This window comes from Globicephala melas, chromosome 2, assembly GCF_963455315.2.
Source record: "Globicephala melas chromosome 2, mGloMel1.2, whole genome shotgun sequence".
Lineage (NCBI taxonomy): Eukaryota > Metazoa > Chordata > Mammalia > Artiodactyla > Delphinidae > Globicephala > Globicephala melas.
In genome coordinates, this window is record NC_083315.2 from 4229421 (window position 1) to 4255360 (window position 25940).

The 25940-nt window shown below is 43.5% G+C and overlaps 1 protein-coding gene and 1 pseudogene across 3 annotated transcripts in view; one reads left to right on the forward strand and one right to left on the reverse strand.

Annotated features, from left to right (window-relative positions):
• CACNB2 (calcium voltage-gated channel auxiliary subunit beta 2) overlaps positions 1-25940 on the reverse strand; it is a 403112-nt gene that overhangs the window by 358096 nt on the left and 19076 nt on the right. The gene's annotated exons all lie outside the window — the stretch shown is intronic.
• On the forward strand, positions 13737-15179 carry LOC115839995 (signal peptidase complex catalytic subunit SEC11C pseudogene; annotated as a pseudogene).

Genomic DNA, 25940 nt, shown 5'->3' on the forward strand with positions numbered 1-25940 from the left:
TATCTATTTTATATATACTTGTGGTATACGTTAATCCCAACCTCTAGATATTATTTTTATAATCAGAAAAAATAATGAAACTATTTTCATTTAAATGGCCTTTCCATGGGCTATAAGGAGATATGAGGGACGATGTTAGATATCTGTCTCCTTTTACTTTCCTGTATTCCCCAACTTTTCCAAAATAAGCACATACGACTTTCATAATAAAAAAAATTGATCAGAAATATACAAACAAGGTGGTCCCCAGTCTCAAAGTTGATCAAAATTCTGAAGCTTCGGAAAGAAGCATTTAAATAATAATTGGAACTTTGGGGGATGTGTTTGTGGTTGTTTTAACGAATGGAAATCTGAAACTGAGTAGGCAGATGTCACTAGACAAGGTCTGCTGTCTACCTGCATGAAAGGGTCATAATCCAAACATGATGTGAACAGTCCTGGACACTCACACCACCCCCCTCCCCCTGGCATCATTAACCACCACCCCTGGGGTGAGCCCTTCATTTAATACGACTCCACAATCACATCTTGATTTTCCTAAAAAGGCAGAAACACTTTAAAAGCCAGAGAGATTAGGCATTTTTGCACCCTTAGCAAAGGCATTGTTCAGTCTTTATAAAGTCCCTGGACTTTGAGCACGCCATATCAAAACAGTCTTAAAAGTCGATGCACAGCATGAAGTAACTGAATGTACTAGAGGAAAAGCTTTAAACACAGATAATTCATTTTATTAGATTAAAAAACATTCCCTGAGGGCTATTTTGCCTCTAAGAACCATATTGTATAATACAACCCAACGTCTCCTCTAAAATTTCCCTTACCACTATTTTTTTAAAAAAGGAAAGAAAAAAAAAAGAACCCTTTATGCCTTGAGTTATAGACTGTCTTCCTAAAAAGAATCTAGTTTTTTTCTTATTAACACAATCATTTAAAAAACCCTGTCATGTGATCTATCTCTTCTAATTCTTGGCTACTCGAACCAGGAATCAAAAAGTTGATACGTAATAGGACATTCTAGTTATTTTTGCAAAATCGAAAGTACACTCTAAACTCCAAGAATGTCCAAGCAAGTCAACTGGATGGCCTTTTTCAGATGAACTTACTTTCGTGTGCTACCATTTACTGGGTATTTACGGTAATCATAAGGATAGCCATTTTCCAGACTATGACGGCCTCCAGTGACGGAGAACTTCCTCTTACTTGTATGGAGCTGATGCTCTAGGTGCTGCTGTCACTGCAGATTTCTCTCATAATTCTCCCTGGTTCCTGGCACCCAGGATCCTTGGCCTTCCTCCCAAGCCCTCTTCACTTCTGTCCATGCCACCTCTTCTGTTGCCTCTCAGTTCGTGTCCCTTCCTCAAGGAAGCCTTCCCTGACCACCCAATTGGACTGGCTTCTTCTCCTCCCCTCTTACGCCTCACAGCAATCTGCGCCCTTCCTTCCCAGCCCTTCTCGCAGTTTGTCACTAAAGGACTTATTGTTAATTAATTAACACCCTGTTCCCACTCAAGGCAGGAAGTTCCTTGGAAGCCAGGACGGTGTATCCTACTGACTATTAAGTCTCCAGAGCAGTGCACAGGGCCAGCTGTATACAAACGACTGCATGTTTGGGGACTGACTGTGATTGAATCAACTTCATTCCCAAGAGAACTTCCATGTTGTAGACATACGTTCAGTCAAATATGTATGTGTCTCTGTTGAGACGTCAACTCAAAGAGGTCTTTCTGGAACGCATCTCATGAACGATTCTGTAGCACCTGACCCCGTTTTACGCTTTTTCAAACCACTTACTACCCCTGACACACACTGATCTCTTTACTGTCTGTCTACACCACCACTACATCAGCACCATGAGAATCCGGTTTTATCTGCTTTGCTCTTTGCTGCACCCCCAGCACCAAGAACCGCGTCTGGCACGTGGTAGGCACTGAATAAAGATTTGTTGAATGAACGAATGTGCTGAGTATGCAGGGTAAGATGCACCAACGGGAGTCCCACTCACACCCCCTGATTTCTACTTTCTGATCATCTCTGCCCATCTGTTGCCAGCCTTTCGTCAAGGTGAGAGACGTATTTCCATTTTCCTCTCTGTATTCCAAATGCAAGCTACTCTGACATCAGTACTATTTCAGTTAGCATATAAAAACAAGTACCCTGCTAGAAACTGTGTCCAAAACAGTCAAAGATGCCAGAACAAATTCATTCCTTTCAACATTTCCAGGGTAACAGCAAACCCAAGATGACCTTCTGGGTCCCTTTTGCCAAAATGCATTATAACTGTGCTCAAATCAACGCTCACCAGAAGCAGCTGAGCTCACCATATAAAAGGAAGTTAAGGAACACGTTTCCTATGTGGAAGTACTCTGTATACAATTTAAGTAACATGATTTGGTTAATCAATTTTAAGTTGAACAAAATCAAGCTACCCAAGGACTCTCTTAAATTTAGTTGGCTGTACACTTGAAAAGGGTGACTCTTAATGGCATGTGAATGAAATCCCCATCTGAAAAAATCCCACTCGAGGCACATTCCACAGAATACACGAGTGGCCCTCCTCAGAACCGTCAAAGTCATCAAAAACAAAGTAAGTCTGAGAAACTGTCACAGCCAAGATGAGTCTAAGGCAACTGAACAGAATGTCTCACTAATTCCCTCACAACTCCGTGGTGTGTGGGGAGATGCTGGTATCTGCACTTTACAGAGGAGAAAAAGGGAGAGCCAAAAGGTCCTTCCACCATCAGATAATACTTTGCTGGATTCAAACATAGGTCTGTCCAGATGCACAGACTCTCAACCACCTTGCTCTTCTGTCTCTTATTAGTGAAAAAAATAAAAGGATAACTACAGTTCTGTTTGTACACTGTTTCCCCAACTGCTACACACGTGTGTAACAATCACATATATGTGAAGGGATGTGAGGGAGAGGTAAAAGGATTTGGGCAGAAAGATCCCATGATATTAGTAATGGTTATACCTTTAGGTGGAGGGAATTCTGAGTGATTTTTATTTTCTTCTTGAAACTTTTTTCGACTTTTCTCACATCCTCTATTATGAGGAATTGTGACATGTATGCTTAGAAGAAAAGCAATATAGCAAATTATGACTGAATGCTTGGAAAGTTTACATTATGTTTCTATAAAATTTTATCAAGCTTAGGGCTTCCCTGGTGGCGTAGTGGTTGACAGTCCGCCTGCTGATGCAGGGGACACGGGTTTGTGCCCCGGTCCAGGAGGATCCCACATGCCGCGGAGCGGCTAGGCCCGTGAGCCATGGCCACTGAGCCTGCGCGTCCGGAGCCTGTGCTCCGCAACGGGAGAGGCCACAACAGTGAGAGGCCCGCGTACCGCAAAAAAAAAAAAAAAATTTTTATCAAGCTTAGGTACCTCTTCTACTAATGTTCAAAAATGGTAAGCATGCACTCCAGACACAAGTGGGTCAAAGGGAGGGCAGCCCATGGTCTACTCTGGGGACGCTGCTCCCCCAGTCACCCAGTGGACCCCTACTAGCTTATACCACTGTCACTCCCCCGCAGACCTACTCTTTGATACTAAAATCAGCCTGTCAATTGGTGCAGCCACTATGGAGAACGGTATGGAGGTTCCTTAAAAAACTAAAAATAGAGCTACCATACGACCCAACAATCCCATTATTGGGCATATATCCAGAAAAGGTGAAAACTGTAATTCGAAAAGCTACATGCACCCCAATGTTCATAGCAGCACTATTCACAATAGCCAAGACATGGAAACAACCTAAATGTCCATCGGCAGAGGAATGGCTAAAGAAGAGGTGGTACATACATACAATGGAGTATTACTCAGCCATGGAAAAGAATGAAATAATGCCATTTGCAGCAACAAGGATGGACCTGGAGATGATCACACTAAGTGAAGTAAGTCAGACAGAGAAAGACAAGTATATGATATCACTCATATGTGGAGTCTAAACTATGACACAAATGAAATTATCTATGAAACAGAAACAGACTCACAGACATAGAAAACAAACTTATGGTTACCAAAGGGGAAAGCGGGGGGGGGGGGATAAGTTGGGGATTTGGGATTAACAGACAACACACTACTATATATAAAATAGATAAACAACAAGGATGTATAGCAGAGGGAAGTATATTCAATATCTTGTAATAAGCTATAATGGGAAAGAATCTGAAAAAGAGTATCTCTGAATCACTTTGCTGGATACCTGAAACTGACACAACATTGTAAATCAACTTACGCTTCAATAAAAAAAAGGGAAAAAATCAAGTCCAATCAGCCTGTACAACAAAGGCACACAGTGTGCTATCAAATGCCCACAGGGGCCACTAGGCCTTCTCAGGATTCATTTGGCTTTCGTTTAAGTTAACCTCAAATTTCAAAACTCTGACTCCTGGCCGTATAAGAGAACGGCAAACCAGCACTCCTGGTAGATTATTTTCTCTAAAGGCTAAAACTTAGCCGAATACTGTCAGCAAAGGTACCAAACGCCACAAAGGGAAAGAGGTTCAACCAAAGCTATGGGCTTACATCTACTCACTATTAAGATTCTGTTTACCAACTGCGAGAATCTCTTAAAGTCTCAGCTTTGCTTTTACCTGGAGGGAAGATTTATGGGAGATGGGAGGAGACTGAGGGGAGGTCCTCCCAATCTAGGTACTTACTCAGATGGAGAATTTAAAGGACAAGATGACCCTTGGAGGCCAGGTGCAGAGGCAGAAGGGAAATGGGTCCCAAAGATACATTTGGTCTCTTTTTTTCCAACTTGGCTAAAAACCTTAATGTGGACCCTTGAGGAAAAGACTGCCTACGTTCCATTTACTTTTATGTCTCAGGAGTTTTCAGGATTTGATTAGCACCTGCCCTGTGCCAGACTTTCCTTATGGTTTATATTATCCTTGCCCCTCATAACTGCCCTGTGAGAGGAGGATGTAAATTTCCCCTTCTGCAGATGACAAAACTGGAGATTGGGGAGACTGACCTTTACAGTGTCACCAGATTCGTGCCTGCAGGGCCCAAGATGAAAGGCCAGGCTTATCTGGCCCGTGTTCTTTCCATGACATCACCCTCCCTGCCCTGGCATCACTATGGGAAATCACTGGCCTCAATGAAAACATCCATGCCTCTGGGAGTGAGCAGGAATTTGAGGTGCTGTCCACCTGCAAAAGGAACGAAAGATTTAATCTAGTGCCACTGACAGCAGCCCTGTTATCTGGGACAACTCCCCTGTCGCTCATCCTTGGGCGATCCTTCTCCCTGTGTAGACTCCGCCTCGTGCCATGCTTACGTCACCTGTGATTTCAGCAAAGCTGGAGTAATGTGTCTTGTCACCCCATTCCCGTTCCAGCTCTGTGTTGGCAAAATATAATATCACTCTTCTCCATCCAGAATATGCAGAAGGCAAATGAGGCTACTAGGTTTCTAAACTACAGTCTTATATGGCCTCGGAGCTCTCCCTTGCATAAATACACGCTGATACGCTAACTCAGAAGCCAAGAAAAGACACTATAAATAGCCCGGGTTCCAGCTAGCAGAGGAAGCGGACCCCGTAGTCATGCCAACTTGTGCATACAAGCATAAGGATGGGACCTTCAGAACGCGTCTTTTCTTAGAGCCGCATCTATACCCAAGGAGTATCCCATGGAGAGCATCATCTTTGCCAACGAGGAGCTAAAGGGGTTTTTTATGAAACTAATGCAAGTCAGAGAAAGGTAAAATCCCCAAGTGAGACTCCTGGAGGGGAAATGCAGTTTGCATGAGTCATCTGAATGCAAAGAGTTTTAAAGTCCTTCTTTGCTGTTAAAGTACCTTTTAAACACATGTGTGCGTATGTTCATTAATAAGCGCAAGAAAATAACCAGTATCCAAGAAGGCATCAGGCAAACATGTGAGCCCCGAACTCAAACACAAATGCCTCAACTCAAGTACTTGGAAGAAATTCTTGAGTTCTCTCTGGAAAAACCTACTGATGTGAGCTTCACTTTGTCCAAAGATGTCAAAAAATGGAAGGAAGGGAGATAAATAGGCATGGCTGATCAGGGCACGTTCTAGATCGCAAAAGAGCATATATGACCCCAAACACCAAAGTTTCATTCAACAAGAGCGAGCAGGTGCGTTAGAGACTAAATGGAAAGGAGGAGGTGGCGGAGACAGCGTGCAGGGGGCAAGGGCCGTGGGAAGAAAGACCGGCGACCCCAGCTCTCCGCAGATGAGCAGATCCAACCACCACCCTGCACCCCGCCCCTTTGACCCGGAGGCACAGAGGACCCTTCTTAATGGTTGTCGGATAACTAGCCATTTCCTCCAACAATTTACAAGGCAGCAAGGGCTACTGTCCTGGCTCTCTATGAGCTGTGTCACTCCAGACCTCACAGTAAGATCATCTTGTTTTCTGACATTCTGCTAAAAGGAGGTGAGAAAATTAAAGTCCCTGACATTTATTTCCTGGTAATTGCATTGCAATGGAAATGTTGGTAGTTATTCAATTGGTAGAAACCAACTCGAAAGCAAAGCCTAGAAAATTATCATTTGTTTACGTGCACGTCTCTACTAGAACACATAGATGCCAGAAGGTCTCTGTCTCTCTCTTTAAAAAGGTAGAGTGAAGGGCTTCCCTGGTGGCGCAGTGGTTGAGAGTCCGCCTGTCGATGCAGGGGACACGGGTTCGTGCCCCGGTCCGGCAAGATCCCACATGCCGCAGAGCGGCTGGGCCCGTGGGCCCGTGGCCACTGAGCCTGTGCTCCGCAACGACAGTGAGAGGCCCGTGTACCGCAAAAAAAAAAAAAAAAAGGGGGGAAGAGCTCGATGCTGCTCTATATTTTGGTCACTCCCTCGGCCCCTTCCCTGCAGGGTTTGGTAGTTGAAACACCCAAGGAGCCCCCCTGGGATCCACTACCGGCCACTTCCCTTTGGCTCAAAGGTTCTCAGAGTTTCAGACTTGCTAATGGTGGCTCCTTCTAAGTCCCTATCCCCATGGCAACACCGAGGCTACTCCTCACCACCTTCAGAAACAGAATGCACTGCAAGCAGAAAGGCTGATTCAGATTTCTCACCTGAATTTCTGCTAGCCCTTCCATAGGAAGGATCTATGCACCCTCACCCCCAATATTCTCACCTTCAGCCAAAGATGCTTCTATCATCCGTGCTAAAGGAAACAAGAAAGAGGGGAAAGACCCCTCCACCCCCATCACAATCTGTGTGTGTGTGTGTGTGTGTGTGACCTTACCTTACCCTGCTGCAATAAATGAGAGTAACATGAATCGAAAAAGAAGAGATTCTGTTGGCCAAGCGGATCCTTGAGGACGTGACCCGTCTGACGAATCCCTGTGACCTTCAGGGTCTGGCGTATATTTAAATGATGATAGGCATGTACCAAAAAGATATTTAACGAACGTTTCCTGAACGAGAATGAATCTGAGACGTTTCATTACTACTTAAGCTCTAACAAAGACTCATAAGGTATGCTTAGTGCTTCAAGTACCATGTGAAATGGCTTAAAAATCACTACGAAGACCACTGACGGCACGTGTCACACACACACACAAAGAATCGGGTGCCCTGGCTTTATGACAAAGATCACGCCCTCCATCCCTACAGACTTACTGCTGAAAGAGAGAACAAATACAGCAAGGTCACATCCTCGCCACGATGTCCAAATTCAACTCTGCGTCCTCAACAACAACCACTAAACAAAGAAGAGGGAGGAGGATGACGAGTATGTGTCCCCCTGGAAATCTGAGACGGGGGACGAGGTACCGCATCCTGCCATCACTCTCATAGCTTCTGTCCTCCCAGGATGGTCGCCTTGCCCCGTTAGATGGGAGTCTAGCTTCAAGCTACACACAGTATGACTCCTAAATACAGGCCAGCTCCTTTCTGTATACCGGACGAATTCAATGCCATATATACATTCTGTATCTCACAGGGGATCTGTAGGACGCTAAAGGGTACTTCCGCTTCTGTATTTTTCTCTTCACCAAACGTCTTTACAACCTAAATCCCAGGTACAGGGAGACTGCGATGTGAGTGGAACGGTTTTCCCCAGTCACTGCCTGAAACAGAGGGCATCTCCCCCACCTACCTCTATCCCCTTTCTCACTGGCATTTTTATCAAGTTCTGGAATTCTCTACTCCTAACCAAAATCCCCACTCAGCCGCTCCCTATTTTCCCCTCACTTTCTCTCTGTCCCCTGAAACTCTGGGCTGAAATGGAGAGATTTCCCCACATCCCTCACCTGTTAAGCGGAAGCATGCCCAGGCTTCTCTGAGTTAAGGCTGCTCCTCCCGGAACCCCCCTCTCGCAGCTCCCCGCAAACGGAGAAGGTACTTCCAGACCATCTGTCTCCAGCTTCTAAATTCTAATTCTTTCATCTGGCATTCTATCTGCCCACCATTTCCTTCAACCCACCTTTCTACACCTGCCTGCCACGAATTCTTAGTGTTCCCTGAACACCAGGTAAAAAGATCCCTCACTATTCTTCTACAGAAATCATGCTTCTCCTCCTGCCACATCTGTGTCTCCCTGGTCCCTACTCCTAGAATGCCTTTCCTTCCCACTGTTGGAGGATCACATCTAATTTCTCCTGCACTCCTTTTGTGATTCCCTGGTAGGAACACAATCTTCAAAAAAAAGAACACCATCTTCCAACACTCACGTCCTGAAGCACACTCTCTGTTTCCCTGTTTAAGACACTTCCACTCTCTTCTATTAAGCACACTCTGTGCAGATTTTAGCTCCCATGGAAAACTCTAAGCTTCCTGGGATCAGAGACCCAATCAGGCAATGTCCTCTGTTGGGTGTTGGGTGGTAGGTCCTTGTCAATCCCCCTCACAATCACTGAGGCTTTCCCTTTCCTTACCCTGCTTGTACGAAGCCAAATATGCAGACACTCATGGAATAATACGAGGAAACATTGTGTGGTCATGAATCGAAGTACACAATTTTCCTTGGCATACAAGGAATGACTCTGATGAAGACAAAAAATGTGTCCCCATCTCTAATGTGCTGAATTCAGAATTCAATCCAATCTCAACGCTCTGAAAGTGTCTGTTGCAAGTACAACAGCAAGAACTCACTCCCCACCCTAAGTTTCTACTGGAAAAGCACACACTGTGCTTGCTTTCTACTGGACACCACAAGAGTTGGTGGGTGGGGGACATGTTTTGAATTTAAAAAACAAGAAGACTGGAGTCCCCAGTCCCGCGGCAGTGGCTCCACATATGTATGGACGTGTGTGTGTGTGTGTGTGTGTGTGTGTGTGTGTGTAGAGAGAGAGAGAGTTCCAAAGACTTAGCAAATAGGAACCTTAACTTGAACAAAATGAACGCTCCTCCTAAAACTTTTGGTACTGAATGTTGATTTAACATTTCAATCATTCTCATTTTTTCTTCATACATAATAGCTTTATTCTGACCCAATCCTTTGACTTGCATCCATCTTGCTCATTTAATATGCAACAAAGTCAGCCAGTAGAGGGTAAGGTGACCAAGGATGTGTTCGAGGGGATAGATCTCTCTGTTCAAGTCTCTGCCTACTTCACTGAGGCCTTCAGTCAAAGGAGACCCCTCATGACCACACGGGCGCCAACGTGCAGACTGACAGCAGCGACTGACTTCTTAAGCATGTATTGCAGGCGGCACGATGCGAAGGCTGACACTGATCTACATAATTACGTTGTGTTTAATACTAAGAGCTGTGGAAAACCCAAAGATCCTATGGATTTATTTAAAAGGATTTAAAAACAAGACCCTATTGGGAGGTAAATGCTCATCAGCCAGACAGAAATTTTGTTTTTAATTTTTATCAACACATAGCTGATTTACAATGCTGTGTTAATTTCAGGTGTACAGCAAAGTGATTCAGTGACATACATATATTTTTTTCTTTGTTTACAATCTCTTCCATTATAGGTTATTACAAGATATTGAGTAGAGTTCCCCGTGCTCTACAGTAGGTCCTTGATTATCTATTTTATATATAATAGCGTGTATATGTTAATCCCTACCTCCTAACTGATCTCTACCCCCTTTCCCTTTGGTAACCGTAAGTTTGTTTTCTACGTCAGTGAGTCTATTTCTGTTTTGTAAATAAGTTCATTTGTACCATTTTTTTTTTAGATTCCACATGAGTGATGTCATATGACATTTGTCTGTGTCTGACTTACTTCACTCAGTGTGATCATCTCTAGGTCCATCCATGTGGCTGCATAGGTACCAATCTCCAGATGAAGATGGTTCATAGAGCATGTTTACAGGTTATTTTATTGATATATCATATATTAATATTTTATTTATAAATAATTGTATGACACTGATGCTCTAACACTCTTCCTTTTGATTTGTGTTCCTACATTTGTTTTTTAAGTCTTGAAATCAAAGTGAAAAGTCTCAATTCTCTAAGATGAATTTGCTTTTTTAAGCATGTGTATTAGTCCAAGGGAAAAACAGTCTGAAGGCTGTGCTCGACGAATCTAAATTCTGTTGAAGTCTGGATGAATGTTAGAAAGAACAGCCATCTGGCTCACATGCTCACTGTGGTGACTGAATCAGGGAAAACAATAAAGCAAATGTGAAGTCAGAAATAAAAGTGCCTCAGAGCCCCACTTTCTAAGGTGTTAAATTTTTATTCTCTCAAATAATGGCCAAACTAAACGAAGACAAGGCACCTTTTCAAAGCATTTAGAAGGTAACTATTAGAGAACAGAGTCTCCATTCAGTAGCGATTATAGAATAGTCTCTTTTTCACTTTCTATAACTAAATTTGTACTAATCAAATTTACTCATTTCATAGAGGCCATTCCAGACTCAGCAGCTTCACTTTCTGCTGGAAAGTTTGAGTTACTAATTTGCAAGGTCACTAATTTGCAAGGATGTTTGTGTCACTTGATGGAAATGTAAAACCCAAACATTTGAAAGTCTCAGTGAATTGCTAGGCATTTTAAAATCCTACAAAAATGTAACAAGACACAGCCCGATCTGGGGATACAAACATCTGAACATCCACAAGACATACCATGTCCTTGCTTTTCGTGTAAGAAAACATGTCATGGAAAACATGTTGGACAGTTGGAAGCATGTCTCCCCATATTCAGAAACCTCAGTGACTCATCACTTACTCCTAATTCAAAGGCAGAAAACACTAAACCACAAACTTGCTTTTTTAAGGACTCCGAACCCACCTCCGAAAGTCAAAATCAAACCTAAAGTCCCTATAGCCTACAGCTCTTAAGAAACCTTTCTTAACATGTTCCAGACGCCTTCCGTCACAAATACATCTTCCGCCTGTGGGTATCCTGTAACGATATGTACGCTGACCTAAAATAAGCCGCTGACCTGAATCTGTTATTAGCGCCTTTCAAGCCAATATTCATCCATTCACCCTGTCCCAGCGAGGGAGGGGGCTAATGTAAATCAGAGTATTTGATGAAGTAGCTTTCCTGCATCTCCATCAGCTTTTCCATTTCTCGAAACAGCTTTCTAAGATAGGTCTTATCATTCTTCCCATTTGAAGAGAGACTGAAACTCACAAAGGTTAAGTTACTTGCTTGAAGTCTGAGAACTAGAGAGTTTGGACTTGAATTCGGGCAGTCCGAGTCCAGAGTCTGTGCTCGAAGTGGCTGGGCAATCCTGCCACTAAGTGACTGAAATAAACATGCCAGTCTTAACACTTGTGGATTAAGACACACGTTGAAGGTAAAGTAAGACGGGTGTAGGCTTTTAGCAGTGAATACTCGTGACACTAAGATGAAAACAGAACCTAACGACCAAGAGAGCCTGGTGTGGTGTGGTGAGCACCGGAGTTAAACCCTGCCTCTGCCCTTTCCTAGCTCTGGGACCTTGGGCCAAACTTCCCTGAACTTCTATTTCCAGACCTTCAGAAGAGACTGTCTAGTTGGAAAGAAATGGTCTATGAAAACAGGCCTGGGAAACTAGAAAGCCCAATGTGAATGGAACCTAAGGGGAAGAGTGAAATCCAAGATAAAAGCATTTTCGATCAACTACTCAGATGGAAGGGCTAGCTTTTCACACCTTGAAAGACGTTGGTTATGTAATTCCCCGAGAGAGTAGATCTTTTAACCTTCCACCTTGCTCGATCCTTCTTCTGGATCTGTGCCTCCAGTGAGGCTCCGTTACTTCATGGGGAAGACAGAGAGTGTGATAAAGGACCCATGTCTCTGAGATGTCTGCTTTCCGAAGAGGCGCTCATACGAGCATCGTGGGTAACAGAAGTCAACTCTTTCCACTGATAACTGGCTTGCCGCGCACTCCTTTCTGACTTCTTCTGACAGCAACCCCCACCCCCCTTCCTTGGTCTGTCCTTCCCCCACTCTAACCACGCCATCTGCCCACCCTTGACACACACGTTTTAGCCAAACCGGTCCACCATGCTACTTCATCCTTGCCCACAGAGACTGGTCCAAAAGGCGGTACCTGAACTAAAGCAGGTCAGTGAAGAGTGCTTCTCGGTGGTTCTTTGAAATGGAGTTAGAAAAGGGGAACAGGAAGCAACAGCCTTTTATTCGTTGTCAAAGACGGCAGGAAGGGAGCCTGGGGCTTCCAGTTGTTATGTCCCGGCCTACACGGTGAAATCTGGTCTGTGGCAGGAGAGACTCCAATACCTAGGCAGGAGACACAGTCCTACCAGCATCTTATCATTTCTAATAACATCCAGGCCTTTGACAGTTATGAGTGGAAACAAATCCCCTTTTGCTTATGTGAGTTTCAGATGGGATTCTGACATTCACAACCAAAAAAATCCTTACTACAGAGATCTGAGAACAAGGACAACAGTTTTCTCTGGATGGGCTTCGCGGGTACTTTTAATGACAAAGCCAATGGTAACGCACACTGTGTTGAACACCTCACAAACCGGCAAATGAAACCTTCCTTTCCACTGAATTAAGACCCCAAGCAAAAGTTACGATTACTCCTTAAAACAAAATACAATCTCAACCTTAATATCTTAATTTGCCCCAATTAGTAAGATTCTCAAACATCTCATTAAATTCCCTTAAGGTGTCTAGTCTTGTGGTAAAACCTGACAATACTATATTCAAGCTAAAAAAAAAAAAAATCAAGAACACGACTTCTTGGTTTCTCAAACCAGCCAAACTCTCTCCTCTGCCTTGAGCACATCAGCGCCACTCAAATTTTATTAAGACCGTGAAAATTCGATTTAGCCAGTCCTCTGGTGCCCACACGGGCTTTTTCAACACACATACCGCACACACACACCGCTGAAACGTTCTAATTTTACACTGGTAACTGGAGTGGTTTTATAACAAAGACTAAGATTTGATACTTTCAAAATTATAGGGGCAGCACACGTGCTCATGAACACGTATTTCTAGACACATAAATGTACATACATATTTCTAGGAAGATATCTTTTCTCAGACTCACTCATTCCCACTAGGAATCCACTTGCTTCTAGATGGGAGAAAGCATAGTACGGTTGGAAGAAGGCTTGAGGGGTTGCAATGATTTCTTCTTGCACCTACACCCGGGGTATGGTGTTTTCCTGAGCCCCCCCAGGAACCTGAGCGCTCACAGGTCTAAAGGCTTCATTCATCCTCTGAAGTGGACCTCAGCTCTCTTTGCCACCATCCTAAACCCGTTCACTCTTCCCCTGGTAACAGCTCTTGGATATTCCCCTGGAAGTCGCCACCTTTCTCCCTCCTAATCCACGTGTCTTATATGGAGCTGACTTTTCTCCCTGCCTCTTCATCCTCCGGAGTGAGCATGCGGCTTGGGTCTGGCCCATCAGTGGATCAGAGACCACAGCCTGAGCTCTCCATCCACGGCTGCACGATCACTCAAGTCACAGTCAGTGAGGGGCAACAGAACATGAACTTGGAAGGATGGAAGCCTGATGCTGTCGGGCACCATCTTGCCACCACCTAGGGCTGAGGATGAAGCACACATCGGGGGGAGCAGAGGTGAGAGATGGAGAGAAACCAGGCGCCCAAGGACAGAGGTACCATTCCAGTCACTGACGCCTGGGCCTGGAAGTTCAATGAGCCCCAAACCTCCTTTTTGCTTAAGCCAGCCTGGGTCCTGCGTGCAGGCTCCTGCCACAGAGGATCCTAACTGATGTCCCTTCCAGAAAGAAGGATCCTTCCGAAGACGAACACAGGGAAACTGGAGGGGAGATGTGAACAAAGGGGAAGAACGGGTCCATAAGTACAAATGACGACCAAGGAGACAAATGCTGTGATCCAAGAAGTCAAATTTTCTAATGAAGGAGTCAGTCTGCACTACCTTGTATAAAATACCCACCTTATAAAATACAAGCATTTGGTCCAAAGTCTACAATCGATTGAGTGAAGTCCTCCAAACTGAAGTTGAGCTCAACCAGAGGACTTCATTCACAGGGCAATACTGTCACCATATCTTTTATCACAAATTCTCCACATGTTATCTTAAAATGTAAATAGATCTGGGTTGTGGAATCACGAGCAACCTTTCTTTTCTGAATTATTTTTAAGTGAGTGTATATTAATTTTACATTCAGAGAAAACCACCTGCATTTAATCAGAAAACAAGAATGATGAAGGCCGTTGGGTGGGGGTCTGGCCGGTGCTCCGCAGCTGTCTGTGACACCCGGAGCCCGCGGGCCGCCTCGGCCCCAGAGAGCCCGGCACGGTGCGCATGGGCACCGTGGGGTCACATCTCCCCGCGTCCGGCTTGGACACCTTTGGGGACCCGAGGAAGATGAACAAGCACCAGCTCTATTACTTGGTCTTAAACTTCGCCATGACTGTGTCTTCTGCGCTCATGGTCTGGAAAGGCCTGATCGTCCTCACTGGCAGCGGGAGTCCCATCGTGGTGGTGCTGAGTGACAGCGTGGGCCAGCCTTTCACAGGGGTCACCTTCTGTTCCTAACAAATTCCCCGGAACACCCGATTAGAGCTGCTGAAATCGTTGCTTTTAAAGTCGAAAGACGAGACATTCCAATAGTTCACAGAGATATCAAAGTTCATGAAAAAGATAATGGAGACATCAAATTTCTGACCAGGGGAGATAATAATGACGTTGGGGATAGAGGCTAGTACAAAGGCGGCCAGAGCTGGCTCGAAAAGAGGGACATGCTGGGGAGAGCCAGAGGGTTTTTACCATAGGTTGGTATGGTCACCATTATAATGAACGACCATCCAAAATCCAGGTGTGCTCTTTTGGTTGTAATGGGTGCATATGTGCTACTAAAACGTGAACCCTAAAATGAAAGGCAGTTCCTGGGACCAGACTGAAATAAATCCTGTTGAAAAAGAGAGAAGCTAATATATTTGAAATGTTCCTCTTTCTGTATAAAAGGAAACAATGTGGAGACATTTTTGTCTTGTTCGAATAAATGATTCGTCGCTGAAAATAAACAAAAAACAAGAATGATAACATATTTTCAGCAGGTTCTAAAAAATATTGAATATTTTATTATTTATTTAATATATCGTATAATATAATTTATAAGTATTTAGATTGTATTTATCAATTGTATTGTATTTCTAATATAATAAATATAATCTATAAATTGCATTTATAAATTATAGTATTATAAACATATAAATATTATGTTTGTAATTGTATTTTATGATTTATTTGAAGCATAAAACAAGGATGATGATAGCAGATATCTGAAGTGGAATCACCTGGTAAACACGCAGATGTCCTCATGCACAACAGGACGTACTTTTTCTAATACAGGTCATATTTATCAAACAAAAGGAGCTCGTTTTTTTTTTTTTTTAATTACCACCAATGACCCAGTATCATCACTCCTGAATTTCCTCCAGATTCTATGCTACTGCAGTTATTATTGGTATAATAAGGTTATTTAGGCTAATCTGGGCGCCCAATCACCATTTATCATGTATACTCAAGATGCGGATTCAGAATGAACTAAACAGAAGAAAACCGTTGTTTTTAAAAATCTCTTGGCTGTGAACAGACTGTGGAAAAGTAACAAGTCTCCAGATTAAGTAGGTTTTATCAGGTCTTTGCAGGGAAACCCAAGCCCTGGTCAAATTATCACCACTGGCCACAGTTAAAAATCATTCTCCAGGTGCTTCCATTTGGGGAAAATAACACATTTGCGTTTCAAACTGGATTTCTATGGTCCAGCTAATTTCCCACTAAATCCCCTAGGCCAATCTTCCACGGTGACACAGCACCTGAAGAAGAAAGCATGTCGATCAAAAAACTGGAAGCTTGTATTCAATGTCTGAGTAAAATGGGGAAAACTGAATGGACAAAATGGATCCTTTAGCTCCTGAGGCAGAGAATGAAAAGAATGGCAGTGAAAAGTGATTGATGGATTCTAAATATAGATTCAGGGGAAAAAAAAAGAGAAGGGGGGATTCAGATCTAGACTAAGATATCACCCAGAAATCACATTTTTGCTGAATGAAGGCCCTTTGATGTAAAATGCTTTGCTCAAAATCAATTTCTGGGGAGAAAACATCACATTGTCTGTTGATTAAAAACCCTCCTAGTAGCTGATTTATTCAGCAGCCGTGCCTTCCGCCTGATTACCAGCCTCCTGAACAGCCTTTGACAAAGGAAGTAAACAACAGGCAAACAACAACAATTAAGAACAAATCCAGCTCCAGGAAATACGGGAGGTCGGCATGATTTTTTCTTAGATGTGGAGGCATCACAGATGGTTCTCCCAGAACTTCCACACCAAAGGCGCTTAGAACAAACACTGCTTGGAACAGGTGGTGGGTGGGGACCTGGGGGAGAGGCCTCATTTGCTTGGCTAAGCAGGTAGTTTTGCACTCAGGTCCTTGGCTACGACACCTGGCTTAAAGCTGCAATCACTTAGTGGATGTTTTGTCTTCCCTCAGAGAATAGATGTGTTTGTGGCCAAGCTGAATGCCTGCTTCCCCTACCAGTTCTGTATTATCACCCTTCTTCCCAGAGGACCTGAGAGTTCTAGTAACTTTACCAGGTCACAGAGGTACTGAGTAGCAGAGCCTCAATGAGAATAAACATATAAATATTATATTTGTATTTTATGATTTATTTGAAACATAAAACAAGGATGATGATAGCAGATATCTGAAGTGGAATCACCTGTTGTCCTCATGCACAACAGGACGTATTTTTTCTAATACAGGTCACATTTATCAAACAAAAGGAGCTAGTTTTTTAAAAAAAAATGACTACCAATGACCCAGTATTATCACTCCTGAATTTCCTTGAGATTCTATGCTACTGCAGTTATTATTGGTATAATAAGGTTATTTAGGCTAATCTGTTCCACAGTCAACTTCCACAGTGAACGCAAGCATTTCTGAAATGAGCTGCAGGGTTGAGTAGTCAGTGAGAAAGAAAACACCGGGTGTGCCCCCCAGTCTCTGGCAATCCCCTCTCCCACCATCCCCAATCTGTTCCATTGTTTCCTTAGCGAATGATGCTAGGCAACTTTCCCTTTAAAAACAGGATGGGGGTGGGGTAACGGGATTGGGGAGGCCTGGCCTCAGGGCTCTAGAAACTTTCCGGTTTTAGTCTCAGTAATTGGGAAGGAAAATGGGAAGCCACTGGGATCTAGAAGTTTGAGAGAGAATTCAAAGCACTTCCCAGCTCTGTTCAATTCTTTCCTTCTCTCTGCCCCTCTGCGGAGGTCTGGGGACCCTCAACACTTTTTGCCTCCTCTTCCCCGCTGGGGACTAGACCTCTTCAGGCAAAAGAACTGGTGCACAAATAACTATCCTCAAAGTAAGAAAGTGTACATAATTTCCTAAACACATATCCAGGAAGAGCTGTGTTTGGATAACTAAATAAAGGGACTCCTAAAGAGATGTGCTTATCAATTAATTCAGATTTGAACTGCCTGGATGCTTTACGATTGATCACTGCCAACTTACAACAGAAATACTTATGACCTTAATAATAATGTTAGACTATATACATTACCCCGAAAGTCATACATAGAAGGAAATGTGTACATTTATACATATATATGTACATATATAGTCATATATTATGGATATAAGGTCAACTCCTATTCAGAGCCCGCTTTTTAAATTATACAACTTTCTCAAGAGATCGTTTTTGACATGAAATCTAAAACAAAACACATTTTTGACCCAGAAACCTACAACTCTTCAAACCACAGAAATGTAAACATCTACGGTCAACCTAACATCAGTCTGAAGGTAAGTTCGAAGGCATGTGGCATTTGTTAATATCCATCTTGCCCTTTAAAATGCCCCCCACGTAAAGAGAGAGCTAAGAGAGAAAACCCTTATTTGGTGCTTATTGAGATGGAGTAGGTTCTGAACAGTTTTAGGCAGAACCGATGGATGTGAAGAAGGTATTGGAAAGATGTGGAAACGTCTCTGGGACAGAAGCGGTCCTGGAGGGAAACGCCAGAGGACCCACAGGTGTGCTCCAGGGGGCGCACGGGGCGGGGATGCTGTTCCTCCATAGACCTGTTTGGCCTCATCTCCCGCCCACCAGTCACAGCAGATGGAACATGTCATTTTTCTGCCCTTTTTTCTGCCTTGACACAGGACGAGCTTTCTCAGCCTGGCGCATCCTTCCCAGTTTCTCCCCCTAGAACATTTCTCCCCATCTGTCAACATCCAGCTCAAACCAGACCTCCTTTGTGACATGTCCTCCATTTCCCATGATAGAATTCATCAGTTCCTCCCCCAGACCGCCCCATGGACCCAACCCATTTTGCAAGCACCTCTATCACCAAACTCCTAACAGTGGACTTTAAAGCACTAATACATTTAATAAAATGCTTTAGTGTTTTAACCTAGGCACCTTGTTATTTTATTGAGATATAATCGACACACCACACTGGATTCATTTTAGGGGTACAACATAATGATTCGATGCATGTATATATTGTGAAATGATCACCATAGTAAGTCTAGTTAACATCTACCACCACATAAAGTTACAACTTTGTTTTCTTCGTGATGAGAATGTTGAAGACTTACTGTTAGCAGCTTTCAAATATACACGACGGTATTGATAATGACAGTCACCCCGCTGTACATTACATCCCTAGGATTTACTTATCTTAAAACTGGAAAGAACCTGGTTATTTTATTCTCTGTCTGGCCCAGTGCCTGGCAAAGACATGCCACACGTTGGTGAATAAATGAATCAATGAATGAACAAGCAGCTTTGGGTAAATGAGGGCCAGTAAAGAGAACTTAGTACAAATAAAGTCTAGCAGCGTCAGGAAGTACAGATATATCAGTACCTGGTCTGTTTTCCATGTAGTTTTCATAAACAACCAAAAGTTAGTCAGAGGCATCACTTCATAAGAAAGTGTAGATACCTTCAAACCTTCAATCCCCAGTTGCTCTTCTGCTTTGAATAAAAAAGACTAAACACTGGTGCGTGGTCCTGAAACGACTGTGTTTGAAAATCAGGCTACATGCAATCTTCTTTTTTTTTTTAATCATTAAAATACAGTTTATTATATTTTTATGACATATCACATCTTCAGGATGCTGACGCTTCCTGTATTAACTGCGATGGAGAGCAACTGTGGAAAAGGCTAGTAAAACTGTTTTGACCTGTTTTATGGGAATATTGTAAACAGCTCCCCAAAGACCATTAGCATGCAGAGCTGTCTAACAGACACTAAGCAATTCTTCTTCCAAAAGAGGGTAATTAGATAGGGCAAAGGGCAGTGTCTCTCGGTAACCAAACAACCTAATTTTCTCAAATGACTGCTCTCCCGCAAACAAATGGCCCGAGGCAGAGAGAGAATGGCTGATTCTCAACATCTACGAGCTAACTACTTCTACTCCGGGGAAACGGCTGTGAGTCGCAGCACGGGTTTAAAAGGGTTTGCATACATTCACTGAAAAAGCCACAACATGACATTAAGAGAAGCAGCTGTCTGGGGCTACGATCCCTCTAACCTTCTTCAACTTGGTGATGATGAGGAAAACCTGTTTATATTGTGTTGGCGTGTGGTTTTATTTTATCTACTGGAGAACTCTTAACAGATTTAAAAAAATGCAAAACCCTGATAAGGTTGCCGGTAGAAAACATCAGCCTCTGCCTCTAGCTGTGCTCTGTCAGGCCCTTCAGCCCAGAAACCTCTCTGGAGAGGCGGGCAGGCAGGCCGGCCACGGCTATGGAACCTCTGAGAGTGCGACACTGCCCGTTCTCTGTGTGCTGGTGGGGCAGGTGTTCACTGAACACCCCCTCTGAGCCTCACCCTGGGGTCCTCGTCTCTCTCACAAGAGCTTCTGCCCTTCACTTTACCTCGCACCCTGCCCACTCCCACCCACCCTACGTCTTCCTCTTGCCCCTAGCTATTTTGAAAATTTTCAAACCTATAGAAAAATGTAAAGACAGGTAGAGTTAGTAATACCTGCATAAATCAAAACCACAAAGAGGTACCACCTCACATCGGTCACAGTGGCCATCATTAAAGAGTCTACAAATAACAGATGCTGGAGACGGTGTGGAGAAAAGGAAACCCTCCTGCACTGTTGGTGGGAATGTAAATTGGTGCAGTCACTGTGGAGAGTAAAAAACTAAAAACAGAGCTACCCTAGGATCCAGCAATCCCACTCCTGGGCATATATCCAGACGAAACTGTAATTCGAAAGATCCATGCACCCCTATGTTCATAGCAGCGCTGTTCACAACAGCCAAGATATGGAAACAACCTAACTGTCCATAACAGGTGAATGGACAAAGAGGTGGTACATATATACAATGGAATATGACTCAGCCATAAAAAGGAATGAAATCATGCCATCTGCAGCCACATGGGTGGACCCAGAGATGATCATACTAAGTAAGTCAGAGGAAGACAAATACCATATGGTATCACTCATATGTGGAATCTAATGTGTGCCACAAATCAACATACCTATGAGACAGACACAGATTCACAGACATACAGAACAGACTTGTGGTTGCCAAGGGGGAGGGAGGGTGGGGGAGGGATGGAGTGGGAGTTTGGGATGAGCAGATGCAAACTAGTATATAGAGAGAATGGATAAACAAGGTCCTACTGTATAGCACAGGGGACTACATTCAATATCCTGTGATAAACCATAACGGAAAAGAATATGAAAAAGAATGTATATATGTATAACTGAATCACTTTGCTGTGCAGAAGTTAAACACAACATTGTAAATCAACTATGCTTCCATAAAATAAAAAAAACACCTGCATAACCTCCACTCAGATTTCCTAACTGTGAACACCTCTACCTCTCTCTCTTCATATGTGCTCAGTACTAAAGAGGTGACCCTCCCGAGTCTTTGATGGTGCTGGACCCTGAGGCCACCTCAGCCCTTGGGACTCACTCCTATGTCCAGCCCTAGCAGAGTCGTGCCTCGGTGGCTGGACCCCATGCCTTCCACGAAGAGTCAACAGTCACAGTCGCTGCCCTTGGCCCCACGACGCAGAACCGCCATGCCACCTTCTCCCAGATTTTGAGTACCATCACTATTGTCTAAAGTTTCTCATTGCCCAGCAAACACCTAGACATTCCCAAGAGGACACCAATTTGACATAATGAATACTGCGTACTTTTTAGGTGTCTGAACTTGAGCAAATTATTAACCTTTGTAGGCCCCAACTCATCATCTCTTCAATGAGGATTCTCATGGTGCCCACCTCAGTGAGCTGTGCTAATGATGAAATAAAGTGCTTATCAGAGTGGCTGGCACAGTGTCAGCATTCAATAAACGTTAGCGGTCACTATCATTTTTACTCAAATAGTTTCTTTGACACCGGTTGCTTTTCCAATGAGCCAACCCATTAGTGCATTCTTGCAAACCTTTCCCCGCCCCAGGACGTTGCATCACAACCCATCATGGCACGGAGGCGTCTGGGATCCGGTGGCCTCCTGAGGCAGGAGTTAGCTGGGCCCCAGGCTGAGTAGCTGTAACCAGTCTCTTGTTGACACTTCGAGATAAAGATACCACAGGGGCAGAGCCCTGCTTGAGTAAAAGATAAGGCGACCACATTTTTCTCATCCTCATGGTCAAGACCTCCCAGAACACACGTGCACAGAAAAGTTCCTCAGGGGTCAGAGAAGGGAAGGGGTGCCAGCCCATAATATGTCCTGCCAACCTCCCAGAAACCCTTGCACTGGAATCCATCTTGGCTGAAAGATGCATGTGCCAATCGGGTAGGGCCCTGAGTCAGAACAAATATGGGCATGAATGAGATAAGTGGCCAAAGGGAACTCGGAAAACTGCCCCCATATAAGCGATCACAGCCACCCCTATTGGGCTCGACTCACTCCAAGTCTGCCTGTGTGTCTTCCACACGTACTTTGCTTCCAGTAAACACTTTATCTGCTTCACAATCTCTGTCTCTTTGCTGAATTCTTTCTTCAAAGAAGACAAGGTCCTGCTTCAAGCCACCACACCCCACGGCCCCCCAAGATCACTCCTTTGTTCCCAACTTCATCTCCCATCCATCTCTCCATACGCCCCGGTTCCACGCACATGGGTACTTACCATCCCAGAAACACACCGCACACTTACATGTTAAGTTTCAAATTATTCATTAAAAATTTCAATTTTAAATTAAGTTGTTACATTTAAATTGGAATTTTAAACTGATAACTATTTGGGGGATAAATGCTTAGATGCTATCTCTCCTTACTATTCAGATTAAAAGGTCACTTCCTCAGGGCTCACACAGGACTTTCTTCTGTTTTTCTACTATAGTATATACTTCAAGTTCAGGAATGGTCATTCATAAGTCAATAAGTCATGCCTTGGTTTACTACTTCCCTAGTAGCCACTAGCTACCTAATTTTTTTTCTTTATGATACATTCTGATCCCTTGATCCCTTTCAGGTAATAGTGCTTAATCATAAGTGAGCATTAGAATCCCTTGTGAACTGTTTCCAAAATGCACACGTCTAGCCGTTGATCCTAACACCACACTTGACTGTGAAACCTTTCATAGAGATTTCTAGTCTGGACTCCTTAAACACAGCCTGCTTCCTAAAGGAACATCACTTGAAATAAGACCTTGAAAAGAGTACTGTTCTTCTGTATAAACCTCACCTTGGCGAACCAGGAAGCATCCTCAAATAAATCAGCAAGAGACGACCCATGATCTTTGATTTTTTTTCCCCACAAGTTAACTAACACATAGCAGGGCATCCTGACCCACCACGGGTTTTTCTCCTTGCTGCAGCTCTCCTCATAATTGTCAGAGAGAAAGATTAAGTGAGGATGTTATTTCCTCATTCTTCTTGCTATTAAACGTCTATAAGCTTGAAGTCATAACTGCAAGAACGCGATGGACAGTAATTCACTGTGAGAAATTCAAGTACAAAAATTATTTTAAAACAGTAGCCCCAATCTTGACACATATGATTTAGGCATAAAATTACATTTTAAAATACAGCTCTGTTTTTAAATATGAGGGAAAAGGGTAAAAGAAAAACTTCGAAGCCACAGAATATACTCACACACACATATATGCATAAATGTCCGCATGTGTGTGTACTCGTGGTTGTCCTGAAGCTGAGCGCAAAGAAAACATTTACTGCAGATGTGCAACAGTTCATATGCTGAAGTGAGAACCAGGTTCTGGATTACGCTGATGAGTTCAATGTTTAAAAGCCTCAAGCCTTTTAAATGTTTTACAAACCTCTGACATGTCCCTAGGTATAAGTGATCAAGGCCTTAGGAAGAGCTTTTATACTCTGAAGAAATGGAATATTCTAAATAAAAGATCATATGATAAAGAAAATCAAAGTGGGTTCATAACTGAGATATTAGTTTAATGGGCTGTTTACAAAAATACATGGTTGTTTCATTTCTATGTGGATCACTGACATATGTGAGGGAAAGGCACCTTTTTATTCTTTTAATACTCTAGTAAAAGATGTTTTTCTGTTAATTTTGGGGTCAGTGCTTTTTAGCGTAAGTCTATCGTCAATGTTAAACACTTAAGGTATAAGAAAACAAATTATATATGATGCTTATTATAACAGAGTGACCACCTGTTACGGGTTGGATTACACCCCTGCCAAATTCATATGTTGACGTCCTAAGCCCCAGTACCTCAGAATATGACTTTATTTGGATATAGGGTCTTTATAGAGGTACCTAAATTAAAATGAGGTCATTAGGATGGGGCCTAATCTGATATGACTGGTGTCCTTATGAAAAGGGGAATTGCAGACACACAACAGAGAGAACACCATGTGAACACGAAGACAGCCACCTACAAGCCAAGGAAAGAAGCCTGGGACAGATCTTTCCTTCCCTGCCAGTACCTTGATCTCAGAGTTTTAGCCTACAGAACAGGTGACAATAAATTTCTGCTGTTTGGGACGTCCCTGGTGGTGCAGTGGTTAAGAATCTGCCTGCCAATGCAGGGGACATGGGTTCGAACCCTGGTCCGGGAAGATCTCACATGCCACGGAGCAACTAAGCCCGTGAGCCACAACTACTGAGCCCGCGCACCTAGAGCCCGTGCTCCGCAACAAGAGAAGCCACCGCAATGAGAAGCCCGCACACTGCAACGAAGAGTAGCTCCTGCTCGCCGCAACTAGAGGAAGCCCGCGTGCAGCAACGAAGACCCAATGCAGCCAAAAATGAATGAATGAATAAATAAATAACTTTAAATAAATAAATCTCCGTTGTTTAAGCCGCCCAGTTTGCAGTACTTTGTTACAACAGCCCTAGTACACCATCTACGTTATTTTTCTTTCAAATGAAAAGTTTGCTTGCTTTGGTTGGCGGGGGTTGCTTTCAAGAAGTGGTTGGCCAGTTTTCAGATACAGCACCTGGGCCAAAGAGAAGTGGACATATCCTTCCATGGGAGCGAGACATCTGAATGGGAGTAAACTTCAAGGTCACACCTACATGAAAAAGAGGACCCCTGGCTCAGAGAAAATAGCACCTTCTAGGAAAGAACTGGTGAGGTCACAATGCCCAGACACTCAGGATGGAGAGGAGAAAGCAGAGTCTAGGCCAAGTGTCCTTGTCAGAAAGTCCAAACAGTCAAGCTGTCCCCTGGGCTCTCCTGTCACCAGGTGTCACGTACAAGAAGGAATGGAAGCTGGTACTTTTCTACGTGTATCAAGGACATAAGGAAATAGGAAGGGAAATGTAAAGCTAGAAGCCAAGATAAGTCTCTTAAAACTCAAGGACCATTTTACAGGAATGACACAGACGGTGAGATGGTAGCAAGGGACTTCCTGAAGAACTTTATATTTTCTCCCAGTTATGAGTCAATAGAAGACTCTATAAAAGTTCTTCCCTCCCACAGTGATCATCTTCCTGTTGTTTTTTTTTTTTCCCCTCCTTTACCCTCAAACTCTAAAATAAGCAGAGGGTGACACTGGGATCAATGACAAAGGTGGGGTAGTCCTAAAGTCTCTCATTTACTGAGCACCTACTACATGCCAGGCACGGGGCTAAACCTTTTAAAGACACCATCTTGAATACCTGCAACCCTCCTAAAAGTTCTCAGCATTATACCCGTCGTGTACATGCAGAACAGAGTCGCTGGTCCCCTTGCTCCCTTTTATTCTTGTCTATCTTCACTCTGAGTGGAGAGGGAATCTTTAACATAACACATCGAAGTCACACTAGCTAATATAACATTTATCAGGAGCAAGGCATTGTTTCAAATCAGGGTTTCTCAAGCACGTCACTGTTGACATCCCGGGTTGGAGAATTCTTTGCTGGGGGGCCGTTCTGTGCATTGTAGGATGTCTAGCAGCATCGCTGGTCTCCACCCGCTGGATAAATGCCAGTAGCATTCCTCCTCCAGCTGTTACAACCAGCAATATCTCCAGACACTGCCGGATGTTCCTGGGGGACAAAACTGTCCCCAGTTGAGAACCACTATTCTAAATGTTTTACAAATAAATTCATATAAACTCTAAAAAAAAAAAAAATAAGCAGAGGGTGAAAGGAAGCATCATGATAAGATCTGGGGCGGGGGGTGGGAGAAACCGTTCCTTTTCT